This window comes from Falco naumanni, chromosome 7, assembly GCF_017639655.2.
Source record: "Falco naumanni isolate bFalNau1 chromosome 7, bFalNau1.pat, whole genome shotgun sequence".
NCBI lineage: Eukaryota > Metazoa > Chordata > Aves > Falconiformes > Falconidae > Falco > Falco naumanni.
The window spans coordinates 24,481,212-24,498,715 of record NC_054060.1 but is presented as its reverse complement, the minus strand read 5'-3'; positions in this window follow the sequence as shown (position 1 = coordinate 24,498,715).

The window sequence follows — 17,504 nt, the reverse complement described above, 5'->3', positions numbered from 1 at the left end:
GGGTTTGCTCCCAGCTGACTTGGGTGTCTCAGCCCCCAGCATCCAGCAGGAAAATCTTCAAACTCAGTTTTCTTCTCTGGGGCATTCTTTAAGCGTGCTTTGGATACGCAGGGCCTATCTTGCAGCTGAATTATTAAAAAAGCCTGGGAGTCAATCATCTATACTCAGGTGTACCGAAGCAACCTGCTCTTATTATTAAATAGTGCACTATTTCCCCAAAAGAATAAGAAATACAATATTGGAGGAGAGATTTGATGAAAGAAAGGGGCCACAGTGAATGCTGGCTGAGGTTTAATAATCTGTTCCCTGGCAGGAATAACCTCTGGCCACTTGTGAATATGGTCCATGTGCCCATGCAGCTGGGTCCCTGGTCAGCACGGCCGAGCCAAGCATGGCAGGGAGGGTGGTGGCACAGCCGGGGCTGCTGCGGCTGCAGGGGCTGGGGACTGGCCATCTGAGAGGGGAAGGGATCACCCCATCTTCATAATTAATTTCTTCCTGCAATAAACACTCCTGTGCATGCCGCATAACCACCTCCCTCTCCTGCAGCCTGGGGTCAGGAATCCAACACTCTCCTTTTTTCCCAAAATTCTGATGGATGAGACAAAATATAGGCATTTGGGTGTTCTTCCTTCAACTCTTTCTAATTCTTTCACATGTGCATACACTTGTCCTCTGATTTCATTAAGTGTTATTACTGGAAGCTTATTTCTCTTTATCATAATATACTTTAATCTGGAATTAGTTTTTCTTTTAATTTAATACTTTTACTTTCATTTAACGTATCTTTGAAGAGTTTCAGCAACTGCATAAACACTATACTAATGTAAGCTATTTATTTTGTTATCTTCACATAACACAAAGAGCATTATTGACAGCTACCATATATTTAAAACCTAACAGAGTTGTCAGGTATTTTACAACATGTTTAATACCACCGTGGTGCATTTCATAAGAAGTAGAAGACAGCTCAGCTATATAGTAGGCTTTTTTTTTTTTTTTTTTGAGAGTAAGGCCTTGAATTGCCTTCATATCTTTATTCAGAATAGTCACTTTTTTCCTTATTTCTTATCTCTTTACATGCTAGGACTTTGGAGAAAAGAAAGAAAAGCAGAAAAACAGAAACAACAAAAAAGACAGGTCTCTAAAACTAGCTTCCCTGTTCACCTGCACACTTTCCTCTCTTTCCAAGAACCCTGTTTCTGAACATTTTTCCCCATCAGATCTGTAACATGTCAGTCACTGAGAGCAATTGCTTCATAAGTCCCTCTCCTCAAACACTGCCTTTACCTTTCTACCTTCTCTTGAATTTAATTTCAGCAAAGACAGAACTGCTATAGAAGCTGCTCAGGTCTGGGCTGTCATACAAATGGGGGAGGTGGGGGCGGGGGGGTGAAAGTACATGTTCCCATGGCAGAGCTGCAGAGACAGAGTGTCATTGTTTAGAGTGATGGGCAAGCGAGAGCCACCCAGGGTGGGTGGCCCATGCCCAGAAGCCAGACTAGCATGCTGCCCTGATGAGGGCACAAAACAGGCTCGATGCTGCCAGAAGGGTCCCTTCACCCAGCTCTGAAGGGCATGGACGCGACCCTGACCCACCCGCAGGAGTCCAGAGCTTTTGGCCAGGTCCTCCTGCTCCAAGGCACCCACAGCAGGCAGGGCAGGGAGCTGTGGGGACAGCAGGGACCTCTGTCACAGTCACAGGCAGCAGGCAGGCAGGGGTGGCAGAGAACCAGCATCCCTGCCCAAGGTGGTCCCACACCAGGATGGCGAGGAGGGGGAGAGGGGCCAAGCCCTCCCAGGCCCACCTGTGTCACAGGCTGTGCCACCCCTGGTTCCCAACCACAGGTATGGGCAGCTCGAGTGATGCTTCCATATGGCAAAACCTTCTTCCTGCAGGCAGAGGTAAACTGAGCCTGACCTCTGACCAATGCATATCGCTGTGCTTGGAAATCCCAGCAAATGAGAAGAAAACCTAGATGTACAGCTTTAGCTTAGTTGGTGGAATAATGTAAGCACCGTTCTGGCAAACTGTAATAACTAAAGAGATTTTTTTTTTTTTTTTTTAATTTAAAAAAAGCTATATTCCTAAAAATAGGATGTAACAAACTGGAAGCAACATCGCTGCCTTCAGCATGGAAGGGGGGGAGGCTGTGCAGAAGCATGTGTGGGCAGGAAGCACCCTTGGCTTTATGTACTTCAATAGTCCTCACCGAGCTGGTGGCTCACTTAGCTGCCTGAGGAGCTGGGATCATTTCTGTCATGTCTGTGATGGCACTCTGATTTACCTGAGAGTCCTTGTGAAGAAAGGAAAATCAGAAAGAGGACTCAGCAGTGACTGTTCATCCCAGAAGAAGACTGAAGTAGCTCAGGGTCAGGCATTCCTCCCCCAACTCATCTTCCATGGCCTCCTGCCTCACTGCTGGGCTCACGGGGCAGCATCGAGTAGCGGCTGTACTTTCAGGCCAAGTTCAAGCTCAAATTCAGAGCCAGATGGTCAGAAATGTTGATGCTTGGCCCCATAGATGATGCACGGGTACAGATGTGCAGACCCTCTGCCATTCCTGAAAGGGATCGAAAAGGGAAAACAAGCAAAGGGAAGAAACAAGCAAATGTGTTACCAACGACGGATGCTCAGGTCCATAACCTCCTCCCATTCCTCACCCTCAGCTTTTAGGAAATGTTGCCTACCATCAATCATGTGTCACATTTGCACACTAAAGCCTTTGCCAATAAGAGAGCGAATCGATATGGGAAAGAAGGGGGAAAGAAAGGACAGTCAGTGGCTGGGGCCAAGCTATTGAGCAACACTGGATGCAGTCCCCTCTTGGGCAGCTCCTTGCCTCAGGCAGCTCTCAGGACACAGGACTGGGGAGGACAGGACAGTACAGGGGTATAGATCAGGCTGGGGGCAAGCAGGCAACATCCTGCTTCTCCAAAATGGGGTGACATGGGGAGGAGGCATACTGGCATTGCCTGTGTGCAGGGGAAGGCAAGAAAAGGCTTTCTTCTGAGCACCAGCACTATGGGAGCCTCCTCTTCGAAAAGACACATTGGCAAATTGGGAATGGCAAGCGTGTACCTTTGGACACTTGTGTATGCATAGCCATGCATGTGTCTTCACCAAGAGATCAACTTGGTTTTCTTAAAATATTTTGTCTGCAATCCTATTACCTTTGTTTTTCACTCCCCTCACAGCTGTCACAATATTTGCATAAACAGGGGTACATGAATTTCGTTTTATCCTCAGGGTTCAGGTCCAGCCTAAGCCTCACCTACATCACATTGGAAAGGGCTCACTCGTAAATAAGTATGAATTGAAGAACTGAAGATCTACAGCCCAGAAGCAGCTCAAACGGCAGGTCTAACTGTGGTCATAGCAGGTTTGAGAGCTATAGGTAAATGATGTTTCTAGGATTTCTGGAGAATGACACAGCACTGTGCCTGTCAGGCTGTGGGAAGACACTGTCATCATGACACAGCCTTCTGGAGATGTGTCAGCACCAAGGGAATGAAAAAAAGCAGTTTTAAAAATGCCTTTGAAAGTTTTTTCATCCGATTCTGAAGTAAGTGGGGTTTACTGCATGACTAAAAGCTGCAGCATCAAGCCTTGCCCAACAACACAGAAGCACAGCCTGCAAAAGGGCATGAACTTCAGGGCTTCAAATGTACTGGTAGTTCAGGATCTCTAATACCGGGATGGATCTGCAGGAGGTCTGTAGACAAACATGTTCCCTTTGGGACAGGGACTGCTTTCCTCTGGGCTTGGAGCCTATCTCACATGCTGGGAGAGCAGGGCACTATGCCCCTGGGGTGCTGCTCCCTGGGCATAAGCTTCAGGGGCATAGTTGCAGCACGGCAGGGAGAGGAGCAGTGAAAGTTCCTGTGTGAGAGGCTCTCATCAACTTCCTTCATGACAGCAGTATTCAGAATGGCAACAAAATACCAGTTTGTGGTAAATGTTCTTTTTCTTGGGGGTTAGCGAGGTGAGACACTTACCTTTAGTGCTGGTGGAAGGCAGCAAAAGCTGCCCGTGTACCTCCATGTGCCTCCCTCATCCCCTTTTTTGACTGCAGAAAGGGATGCTACGTTAAGACTAAAGGGACCAGATAGCATGGAGATTGCTGAATGGTTTAATACTGCCAGTTTTCTCAGGATGAACAGCTTCAGAGGCATTTCTGTAAAGGACTGCCACTCAGCCACCCAGGGCATGCAGACAAGCAGGGCTTTCTGCTTTCCTGCATGAACCACTGCCACTCCATGCTCTTTCAAACCATCCACAGCACAGCAGAGCTCAGTGCTGGGAGGGCATCCATCCTGCCTGCTCTGCTGCTCTGGGCTGTACCCACAGCTCCCTCCCAGCAAACCTCAGAGAGCTCCTGCACTGCATCCTCCCCATCACCACCCACACTACAACCTGCTTCTGCAAATGCTGTTTTTCTGAGTGCTGGGTTGTGATGGTAGTGCTCCCAAAATGCAAACAACTTCAAAACTAAAACAGGCTGAAAAAAACGAGGTCTTGCTCCATCAACTAGATCTAGAGAAATACAGATCTTTGATTCCAATCTGACATAGAGAAAAATAAGCTTTCTTTTATCTTATGAACAGAAATTTAGTTTCAAAAAAACCTAAATTAGTCCACATCAAAGTCTGCCCTGCATGTCTGTCAGCATACAAGTGTTATTATAGAATTATGAAGACACAGACCTATGGGACTGAAGTTTGCCACAAGGGTAATGTACTTTCATATACACAACAGAAGCTGTTAACTTGGTTGTTAATCTGTACAGTATTTTTTTTCCCAAGGATAAAACAGGCTAAATTACAGAGTCAGTCATCAGTAAATGCTCTCATGGATCTGTTCTTACATATGTGAGAAAATGTAGGGCAAAACCTGAGAGCAGCAGGAGCTAACTGCCCATGAAAATCAAACCTGTGAATGCTGGGCCTGAGATGGATGTATTATTTGCACATCTAGAAAGGTCAGAGTAGGCCCAGAGAGATGATGGTTCACTGAAGGTCAGGCAGCCAGTGAAGAGCAACTCCCTTTGACAACCCATATAAGTTGCTCCCATCTTCCTCTTTGAGTCAATGTAAACGCAGAAATATTGGAGGATGAGAAATTATATGATGTTATCTTTCCTTTGCTTGACTGACAGCCAGAAACCCAAAGGGACATCGTTTCCCACTGCTCAAGTCCGCCAGCTCAAAGGTGAGCACTGAGCTGAACACAAACATACTAGCAAACACCGGCTCCTTGGTGCCTAGACTGGGACTGGGGGCTGATGAGCATCAGTCTCCTGAGACATCAACACAGAAGCCATTGTGTCCAAGTAAAGCACAGCAGAAAGATTTGGGTATGCAAGTGGTTAACTGTTCATGAATGCAATGCAGCAGTGCAAAGGTCTGTGGTAGGTGCCAGTAAGAAAGGCATTTGACACTGTAAGGTATTTGATTAATATGCCTATTACTGGAGGGAGACAACACAAGTCAAAAGGAGATCACAGATAATTTCCCATCCCTCCAGATGCAGAGGATGCAGTGCAGTGCAGCATGGTGTGTGCCATGTTCTCACCAGGGCATGGCACACGGTGCAGAACCCATGCTTGCTGAAGCTCGTCAGCGTAAGGATTTTCTTAGACACAAACAACTCTATTCATCATTGCTACCATGAGCAAAAGGTTGTCTATACGAAGACATGATGCTTCACTTCAAGTGAAAAATGAGGCCACACTAGTAGCATCATCTCCCAGTGCCAAGTGGGGCTGCCTATGCTCTTCCATGCTATCAGCCAGCAAAGGCTATCCTGGGGCCCTGGGGTTCATGCAGTCCAGCCCAGCCCCATGTCTGCTCAGGTCACCAGCTCCTCCATCCACAACAGTCTTCTGGTTAGGACCACCACAGTGACGTGCTTAAAGACACCAAACCCACATGGAGGTATGGTGGTGGCAGCAATGCGTTGCGGCTGCTCCACTCAGCTACTGGAAATAAACTCTCTTTTTATTTAGTTGCAACTTCACTTCCTTCCCAAAATGCAGTCAGTCCCTTTGCTTTCTACATTTCTCTTGCAGCCATGAGTTCAGCTCCCAAAGCTCAGCCTAAGCTACACACATGCACACACACCATCGACAAAGATACAGGTCCTAAGAAGTAGCAAAGCACCTTTTTCTCCTTCCTTGCTGGGGCACTTGAGTAAGGGGTGGGGGTGGTGGTGAGCGTGGGGTGTGGTATTCTTTTTTTTTTGTTATGTAGCTAATGGGCTGTCAAAGTTTTTCTGTCCCCAAAGAGAATTCTCTTAGGTTCTGTTTGAGAGAAATTTCAGATTATTAGTACACAGATTCAGTCTTTAATTTGTATGTGAATTGCTATCACGAAAAAAATAACAGCTCTCTCCAGTGATCTTGTCACTGATGGTGTTCCTAACCCATCAGTGAGACTTTTAGTAAAAACTAACATCATCATGATTATCATAACATTGCTCTTAGATTTCTTGGCTTGCCTTTGGGGTGTCAGGTGGGTTCTGGTGTAGCTGATCCCTCCTGAGAGCTGCAGAAGCTCACAGCTGACAGCGAGGAAGGCAAGACTCCTGTCTGCAAGAGCAGCCTGGAAATAAATCATTCAGTAGCAGCCCATGCCTCTGTAAATATTTTCCAAGCAAGAAATGATGTTTTTTTGATAATTAGGGTTTAGCTCTGAAAGATTTTGGAAAACACTGATGTTTGATATTCTGTGTCAGCCCTGGAGAGCTCTGGCACCCAAGCACGTGGCGCTGCTCCATCTCTGCACAGCCCCAGGCACCATCAAACTATGCAGCTGAGACCTCTCCTGTGATCAGAAACGTCTGTCTTCACACAGCAAAGTGTGTCTTCAAAAGAGGGTATTTTTTCCTCTCTTTTGGGGATATTGGCACCTTTTGGGGTACTTGCACCTTGGACTTTTTTCTTTTGAAAGGAATTGTCATAACTGATTTATTTTTTTTAAGCATTATTTCCTCAGAATTGGGATCCAGTAGAATAGAGATGACTTTACCAGTTGCTTGCTACAGTCTTTGGAGCTGGTTATTTGATGAGGTTACTCTCCTTGAGAGGTCTGTCACCAAATGAGCTGACCTTGGAGAGCTGGCCAGGTGAGCTGTTCTCCATTCACAGTAGTGCCGGCAGCGCAGAGCCGAATTTTAGTGAATATCTTCATTTTTAGCAGCAGTTCCCCAGTACTAATTTTGCCATATGGTTCCTACCCCAACAATCAGGATCTATGATTTTGCATTTATATTTGAAGTAAAATTATCTTCTGTTTGACTATTTACAAAGTTTACCATGAACGAAAACAAGTCCTAAGTCTGAGATCATGGAAGCGCTTGATAAAGACTGCTGCACAAACCACCAATGAGGCTGCCAATACAAATACAGCACCCATATGAAAATGCAGACATGACAAGTTGAACATATGCTAAGGGACTTACTCTTAATAAATTACCAAAGCGAATATTGTTTCCAGGGAGGTGTTCATTTTCAAGCAACAGAAAATCATCTAGTGGGGATAAAGCAGAACTGGGTTCACCCGGTCACCGGTTGCTGAGATCATTCCACCCTCGGCACTGCGTTCTGCTGGCCATGACCATGGCGTTGGGCGCCCTGCAGCCTGGGGTGACCCGCCATGGCTGGGCATGGGCACAGGCTTTGCCCCTGCCCCTGCTCCAGCGGTGGCTGTGCTGGGAGCGCGGGCATCACAGCCACGCAGCGAGTGTGCGAGCAGCGCGTGGCTGCCCCGAGCGAGCCTTGGTCCCTGCCAGCCATCCCTGCGCTGCGAGCCTGAGCTCAGCACTGGCTCCGCTTCTTTCCTCATGCTGAACCCAGAAGTTGCATCCCAAAATTAAAGGTAATACTGCTGCCTTTTGCCAAAATTTCTCAAGGTTCTGGCTTAAGTGTGATGGTATCAGGAAATTTTTAAAATTTCAGAGAAGAAATAGTTTTTCAAAGAAAGAGTTCCTTTTTTAAAATTAGAGACAGTTCCTTTTTATAAATTAGAGACATTTAATTCATTGTTTATTGATGTGGCTGTCATATATGTGTCCGTAGGAGTTCATTTGTCATTTATATCACTTAATGGAGATTTAGCACTTTATAATCAGTGAGAACATTTTACTGCAAGTGTGCTGTTATGATGAGTTAATTAAGTATTCATTGTAATAACACTGATAGTAACGAACTTATTTTGTATTCGTTTTTCATATGCATATGTTCCATATCTCCATAAGAGTACTATTTTAATTCATCACTGGATATCAGAAGTAAGTATAAAAATAAAAAAGTGTCACCTAGGCCTTTTCTTCTACTTAATAACAGCTTATCACGTGGTGGAACAACAGGAGTACAGCATGTCAGGGAAGCTCTATCGTGCAGTACGGTGCAGCTTAGTGCAGTAAAGGTAGTGTAGTAAAACCCCTTCGCTCAGGGAGAGCGTGTTAAAGACCCTGAGTTCACTATACTGACTACACTTCTTGGCGAGGCTTTGTCTACCACATTTCCCACTCACTGCATCCATGCATGGTCAGACAGCAGCCTGAAGCGGATGCCCTGGGGTTGGGCATGGCTCCAGAAGACTTTAAGGCTCTCTTTTAAGTATAAGATCATTTGGGGTCAATATTTACGTTGTGAAGGCAGCTGGTCTAAAATGGGGGAGAAAGTCTCAGATGAAGAACTGTTGCAAAAGGGCTGGTGAGGCTGGGGCTGCAGTGCTACCTGTGGTGCCATGGTTCAGGGAGGTCTCTGCAAGGGGAAGACGTTGCTGAGAATGGGATGCAGCCCCAGTGCATCACACAGTGGGTGGCCTTACATGACAGCACTGAGGGTTCTGTCTTGAAGATGGCACAGTTTCCTGGCTAGACACCGAGGGGACAGTGCCATGCTTCAGCACTGCTGCCTTGACTGTTTTGGAGCATGTCTGTGCCAAATTGCCGGTTTATTTAAGGACATGAGTAGAATGATAATTACACTGCGCAGTGCAGGCAGGAGCTTCCCGGCGCTGGCGGCTGGCAGAGGGCCACCCAGCCTGAGCCACTCCTGCCCAGTCCTGCCTGCCTGCAGCCAGCAGAGGCAGGAGCACTGGAGACCCACAGGAATGGCAGGAGGGAGAGAAAAACAGGAAAAAAACCTACTAAAAGCTGCTGGCAAAAGTAGCAGGATTTATAATGGGAGGGGAAAGCACAGCTGTAGGGAAGGGAGTAGCAGAGGCTTTCTTCACACATCAGCAACTCAAGATCGGTGGTATGGTGTGTGTGTGCTTCTAGAGAGCAACAGATGGAGAGGAGCTAGGACATCTACATTTGTAATTGTTTAGGTCATCTGTGCATTTACTGAGTTGTGTTTCAAACATGTTTCTTTGGTTTCACAGATCTGTGAAGAAGTAACCTGCACGTTGAGGTACATATGTCCCAGCCAGCCAGCAGGTTGTTTAAGATTAAGGTAGGCAGTTTGCAGATGATGGTAGGTAGTTTTGGGATGTTCTCACAGCTTCTGGCACCAGTTGCCCAGAGCAGCTGTGGGTGCCCCATCCCTGGCAGTGCCCAAGGCCAGGCTGGATGGGGCTGGGAGCAACCTGGTCTGGTGGAAGGTGTCCCTGCCCATGGCAGGGGGTTGGAATGAGACAATCTGAAAGGTCCCTTCCAGCCCAAAGCATTCTATGATTTTATGATTCTGTGATTCTATGATTCTGCTTCCTCCATACGGGAGGGGTTGCAGAATGCTCTTTGGGAAGGCACGACAGAGAGGGACCCTGTGTTTGTCTGGCATGGCTGACTGCTGCTGGCACCAGTCACTGCGTGAGATATGGGGCCCTCTGCCAGGACAAATTTCCACCAGCAAGCAGCTTTGTGCACTTCTGCACTACTCTCAAAGTTTCTCCTTTTAATGATTCTCCTTCTCTGCAGTTCCTGGATTGCAGAGCCATAGGTCAACACACCTGATAAAGACGACAAAGAGCAGCAGCCGACAAAGAGCAGCAGCCAACAGCCGGGCTGACCAGATTGTGAGGTGGCTCTGAAGTAATGGAGGAAAAAGTATGGGAAAAAGGAAAGGGTGGGGGGGTGGGGGAAAGGTTTAGTACAAAAGACAGAAAAAAAATAAAGTGAAGAATGTAAATTTGGGAAAAAAGACTGACTACCCTTTTGCCCTTTTACTTTTTGCCAGGCTGTACCAGGAACAGTGCAGAGTAAGGGGGCAGCAGAAGATGGTAGAGGTCTCGTTCCTTTTACATAAACAAACTCCCTAATGTCTTTTGAAATAATGTTATAAAACAAGGAATCTAGAATAAAATTATGTTTTCTATATTGTTCTCATCAGATCTCTTATTTTTATTTAAATATCTCCTTTGAATCATGAGAGTTTAGGGCTTCACAAGGAGTCTGTCCTCACCAGCACAACCAAGCCAAATCCAAACCCAAATCCAAACCCAGACCCAAACGTTTGTTCCCAGAACAGCAGTTGAAAGTTGAGGGCCTCCAGGAGTGGTATCCCAGGAGCAACAGGGGTTCCCAGCCCCTGTACTGACATGACTGCAACAGCTGGAGCCACTGGCGGAGCCAGGGGGCAAAACGCAGCTGGATGCAGCGGGCGCTACGGATCCTGGAGCAGCGCACCATGCCCATGGAGCCACTGCTGGTTGCACCGCAGCAGTGGTACTGAATATTTGATGCTGAATCTACATCTCTCATGTAAATGTTGATACTGCTTAATGCAGACTTTGGCAGAGAGGATGTTGTAATGCCACTGCTTAGGCAACTGCCTTCCATTTATCTCTGCACTCTAGAAATAGCTCCTGTCTTACGGGTTGGCTGTCTTTATCCCTGCAAATTATTGGGAAGGACCACAACTCTCAGAAATCATTTCTCTGTTAAATAGGGACTCAGAAAGCATGTAACATCAATTGTTACTGAGTTCTGACAAAACAAATCAAGATTTTTCATCCTGAAAATTTATGTAATGTCAAATATTAAAATTATTTAGAAGGTGAGGATTCACTTGAATTGAGACAAGTGCCAGCTGGGTGTTTGTTCACACAACCATTAGATTCAACATGAAACTGTGGGTCAGAGACTGTAATTTAACTCTGCAAGAGTTTTGATGGAAACAATTACTAAACAACAACAAAACAGGGTTCACAGACGGAAGAATTTCATGAGCAGTATAGTTCCTTTTACTGGAACTATCAAAGGTAAAACTTTCACATTAAGGAAAGATCAACATTAAGGTTTGAGATGATTAGCAGTAGCAGTGAATATATTTAGAATATTGTTTGCTATTAAAACATTGTTTAATAATATGTAAGTGGTTTTGTTGTATAAAATACTTAGCTAACTGTTTAAACACTGTTAGTTTAACTAACAAGTGTTGTAGACTACTATGGCCTCAATAAAATCAGAGGAAGGATTTTAACCTTGAAAGGTAATCTCTTGTTAGACGACATGACTCCAGAAGATTGGATATAGAATCATAAAATTGTGATTAATAAGCAAGATTATCTTTTCTGACAAATTCAGTCTCACATTCAGCATGATAATAATGATAAGAATGACAATAACAATAAAACATTGTAGCAGTAACTTGCATTTGGTAAGTGAAGACGGGAACATTTGCTGTCGATCTGTCTGCTGGGCAAATCACAATTTTAATGACCCCACCAAGGGTCCCAGTCCGGTGAGGGTGAGCCCAGCCTTTGCCATGTTCAAGGAAGGAGGAATTAGTCCTCTCTGTAAGTTCTCCTTGCTGGAAATACCTGCCCCAAACCCTGCAGAAACCCTGAGCAGCTGTAAGGAAAGCTCATCTCTGCTCTTCCCCAGTGAGATTTTGAACCCTACCACCACCAGATCCTGTTGCGACACACTAGGTCATCACAAGAGCTGAGTGCTCGTGCCATGCAGCACCGCAGGAGGGGAGAGGAGACACCTCCCTGTGCTCCCAGGCTGGTGCTGGTGTGCCTCTGCCTCTGCATTTGTGCAGATCCCAGAAGTGTAGTCATTTCACACCCTGGGAAGAACAGGCATCATTCCCCAGCTCCAGTGCCTCAGATGAGCAGCAGCTGCACATTCTCAGCCCAGAGGCATTTGCTGAAGGTGCAGCACTCTGCAGGGCATGTAGTGCAGGACTAGTCACCCACGGAGGCATCCACAGAGCAGTGCTGGGGGACCTCACTGCTGCCTTCCCCATCAGCTCTGGTGGGATGTGACTCCTTGGCCTGTTCTGTAGATGGATGCTCCAGCCCCACAGGAGAGATCCCAGCTCAGGAAAATGCTCCCAGCAATTGTCAGGCTTGTGTGGGCGGAGGGCAGGGGTCAGCACTCTCCTTCCAGCCACCCCTCCATGCAGCCTGCTCCCCTGGGCTCACCCCCCTCCGTGCCCCTGCCAGCAGCGCTCAGCCTGTGCCCAGCAGCTCCCAGGCCTTCACTCTGATTCCTCTGTGCCTGGCCACGTGGGCTGGGGCAGGTTGGCAAGAAACATCTCTGCCTCCCTTCTCATCCATTTTTAAAACCAGGCATAATAGCAAGGTGCAATTCTGGGTGATTGTTATGCCCATCTGTCCATTAATATTTTCACATTAGTTTAAGCATTTAATGTGTACAGTATCATTATGCGTGTAGAGCACCCATTAGCAGATGTGGAAGGAAGAGGCATGCCATCCAGGCGTCCACTGTGCTCCGGGATGGAAGCCGTACCAGTGAAGCAGAAATAAGAATATCGAGGTCAGGTCACCCATGAGAGAAGGGCATGCAGAGGAGTGCAGTGTAGCTGCAGACATTGCTTCAGCTGCTTGTGCCTGGTAATATTCTCCAGCAGTCAAAGGGGAGAAAGACAAACATAGTAATTAACCCTTTTTTTAATAGTGTATTGATTTCCAGCATGGTGTCAGGCACAACTTAATAGGTACAATAGACAAAAGCCAGAACTATCTGGCACACAGTTTTTACAGTAATGTCAAAAGACACGAATGGAGCAGGTAATATATTCAGAGAAGTGAGATTCCAGAAGAACTGAATGCTAACAATTACAAAATTAATTCCCCCAATTAAAAAAGAATACACTGCTGGAACGTATAATACAATGAACACCAGATAAAATTATTATTAAATCCAATTAAATCTCAACAAGTTTTTTCTGAAGATGTGATGGCATTTATTGAATAATCTCCAAACTTCTTATGCAAATCAGCGTTAGACCTGAATGCAGTATGCTAATTTTGAGCTGTATCTACATCCAGCAGTTGTAATACTCTTAGGAGGATAAAAAAGGGTTGAACTTCCCTTAAGGTGACTGCTTGAGAGAGCTCCGGCGGCACTTGGGAGGTCAGCTAAGGCCATTCCCTCTCCTGTCCTGCCACCACCGGTGCAAGACAAGCCCTCTTGCAAAGAAGAAAACTGGTTTAGGACAAAAGCTTTCAGAAACCATGTGTTTCTTACCTCTCCGCTCTGATGCTTCCCTGAATAACAAGTTAGGTCTCTTTATGAAGTGTTTAGCTGCCTGTTCACGGCACGGACTTCATCACAGACCACAGTTACTATATCACCTTCCAGAGAAGCATTTATCCTGCTTTTAACAAGTGCCTTTAAGGACAGAGAGCAGATCAGTTTCAGAACCAGATACCTCCACCAAGTACCTAGTCTGATGGGTGAGAAAACAACGCATCATTCATCTTATAAACCAGAGACCCTACAACCACTGGACTTATGTGGGCTTTTCTAGCAGCATTGATTACTGAGTTTTTAATGCAGCTGCATCTGAAAATGTAGCATAATTGTTAAATATAAGACATTTAACAGATTAGTTTGTATTTTTAGTCTTTGAAGGAAGTTAACATGAAAGTATATGTTGTCTGTAAGAGAGAAGCTGATGCAATATGTTAAAGCATTCCTGCAAGTAGAGATATGGTGGTATCTGTAAATAATAAACGAAACATATTAACATAGAAGGCATATTGGTTTTATTTCTGATTCTCTCAGTAGATAATAAAGTGGCAAGAGAAGCTCACAACAAACCTGAAGGACCATGCTCCATGGTGAGACTGTGGGGAAAAAAGTGTCTTCTAGAGAAGCTGGAGACAGTGCCACCAACAGACAGCAAGGTTGTCTTCCAGTGTGGTGTGACAGCCAATTTTTATGGACTAACTGAAATCCCTTTTTTTATTCAGGGAATTTAGAGAATAGCCACTGAGGTTTAGAGGAAAGGTCCAACCACAGCCTCCTAGGCTACTCCAGGTGCCATAAAACCATCAAAAATAGGACAAAACAGTTCCTTCTGAAGCTGTAGAGATGCTGACTGCAGCAACCAGCCTGCTGCACATCCACAGGCCCACCAGGTCACCCGAGCAGTAGGCTGGAGCCAGCTGGGGTGAACGGCTGGAGGGTCCTTGCTCTCCTGCACTCAGCCCCCCCAGACCACAGGCTGGTGTGCAGTCACACACCCCCCCCAAGGCTGCAACCCTACAAGCCTGCAGCGGGAAGTCTGAGTGAGGAGCTGCAAAAGTAACATCTTTGGGAGGAGATTTTTCTCTCAGCATTCACTTACCATCATCAAATGTGAGTCCTGTCCCTTCCCTCTGTCAGGGGAACCAGGGATGGAGATGCAGTGCAGAAACATGGCAGTCTTGGAGTTCCCCAAACTACCTAGCACGCACTAACATCAGGAAAATCTGTACCTAAATGAAGTCACTTACCTGAGGTGGCTTTGGTTACTTCAGACTAATTCTCTTTGCTTGAGCAAGTGAAATCTATCAAACAGGAAAGTCTGGACAGAGGATGCTTCCATGTAACCACGGCAGTAAATAAACCCACCTGAGTTAGCATTTAAAATTGTGTATCATTTTCTTTTTGAGCACTGGAAATACAAAACCAAATCTATTAAAAAAATGAGACATATTACATTAGTAGACTGTAATTGCATCATACACTATAATCTACAAAGCTTGCTGACTATAATCTTCAAATTAATGACAGTTAAACATTTGAAACTCAAATCTCTGCAAGCATCTTCAATTCCGCAGCTGCTGTGGGGATATCATCTAGAAGGATCTCATCGTAAATTACGTACTCAGAACAGAAAGATGCACTGAAAGAGATAGAAATGTCCCCAGAAGGTGGTTCTAGAAAGAAGTCATAAATTTAAATGGGACTCGAGAAAGCCTGTTTGAGCTATAAAATGCAATTGTTTTATAAATAAAAGTATCTTCATGCAAATATAGAAGTTTTTTACTTCCGTGGCACAAGTGAAAAATTTACTGAGATAAGCACTGAGAGGGTAACCCAGACACAGTGAATACTGAAAGTAGCTCTTACAGGTACAGGTGAAACTGATGAGTCAAACTCCAAAGAAACACAAGAAAAAAAGTTCTGGCTGATAATATAAAGCTGGTGGGGAAAGCCACTAGCATAACTGAAACACAACAGGTCGGCAACGCTCAGAAAAGTAGCAGAGGTACCACTTGCAGAAGTACATGTGATGAGACAATTAGCGCCTGTAGCCGTGTGTGGCAGTGAGGACCAGGCCAGAGATGTATGGGAAAGGAGCACACACCGCGGCTGTCTCTTGCCAGCCCCAAGCAGTTGTAAATAACAGATGGTGATGTCTTCAGAAGGGGTTACCCTGACAGCTCTGGTTAAAAAGGGCAGGATGGAACAGAGATGCTCCTGGACTTCTCAACGCACACAATGTAATGTTGCAAAACCTCTGCAGCTTATAACACCTGAAACCTCCTGCAGCACTCACCGTTTTAGAGAGGAGATTCAGGTATTAGCAGATGATATCACCAGAGAAAACGAAACATTTGCAAAGACATTTGGAGCGGGAGTTGGAAAATAGCTCTTCAGGATGTCCTTTGAGGGGCTGCATGCCTGCACGGTGCTCTGAGGAGATACTCCAGGCATTGCAGGGGGCTGACAGGACTTACCACATTACTTTGACAGCCAAGGCAGAGAGGACTCCGACCTAAACCTGACACTGCAGAATGTTCAGCCACCAGATGTTCGGTACAAATCAGTGCAGTGCCTGTTAATGCAGGGTCCAGTGTGGCCTAGGCACAGGAGAAACATTAAAAACAAATTAAAGAAAATAAAGGTAGTAACAGAGACATAACCCCCAGCCCATTCTCAGGAACAGAAAATCACACGTGGACAGTGAATAATTATGAGCTTTGGCCAGATCACCTGCACTGGCCTGGCTCTAGGAGAGCTAGGCAAGGTGGGGAGGTAGGGTTGCGGGGGACACAACAGAGAGTGAACAGGAAGGGACCCCTCAGCCCATGAGGGACACCAGTGTCCTCAAAACAATTAGAGAAAGAAGCTGAATCAAGGAAATGTCATAACAGCAAGGCTCAAAAACATCTGCAGAAGTGTTCCTGCAGGTGAGAACTGCATCAGCAGACAGCGGTGGCACAGTCCACGGTTGCTGCAGAGGACGCCCGCTCTGCTTTCGGCTTGCTCGGCTCTGCTTGCCTCTAGATGTCAGGTATTTTCGTTTGTACCTACAGAGCTGCAAAGTGGAGCTGAAGTGAAGCCTCTGGGGAGCGCATCCCAGGGAAGCAGCAAGCCAGCAGACCTGTGGTGTTTGTCCTTAGAGCTGCTCAAAGCTCCTCGAAATGGGGGATTTTCTCCTATGCAGCTCTGTAGAAGGACCAGATGCAAAACAGAAACATGCAGAGGTAATATACCAGTTGCTACATTGAGCAGATTTTAATGAATAAACTGGCAGAAATAGGCAAAGAACAATGATTTAGTTGATCTTGAAAGATTAAAAAGAGAAAAAAAAAAAAAAAAACAGGCAACACCAAAAATCAGATCTAAAAGCCTTTCAGGAAAACAGGTTTTCTTGGTTAAACAAAATGTGCAAGGGAATTGTGAAATGGAGCTGTGAAAAAAAGAGGGACAAGACACTCGTGGTTTCACAAGTCAGGAACAGAACTGAAAGCAGAAAACTAACAGTCCATGAGAAGGCCCCCAACAGCTGTTGGTAAGTTGCTTTGAGTACAGAGGACAGGACAATCTACAGGAAACTGATCATTAAAGACACCTTTCCCCAAAGAAATACTAAGCACCAACTGTGTAGTGAATCACACTGATCCATGTCCTCACATTTGATTCGTTACAATAAATAAAAATAGAACAGAACTTGCTGGATGAGAGAAAGATGCTGAAAATGTTATTGTATAATATGTCAGAGGCAGAAGGCCATTAGTGGCCAGATGCCCAGGTGCCACCACTCTGTGCTGCAAATTGGTCACCCATACACCTTGCCGAGTAACTCTGGGGAGCTGCAGCCACCAGCTGGCTGCTCCTGCTCTCCCAACATGATCCGACAAGGAGTCCCAGGGATGCTGAAACAGTGGGGATGGGGGCACTGGTGTGCAGGTGATGAGAGGCATCTGACACCCAAGTTGACCTGGTAGCTTCTTGCACTCAGTGGTGGAAGCAAGAGTCAAAACCCGAGCTAGTGAGCAAAATGCAAGGCCCACAGCCCCTTTGG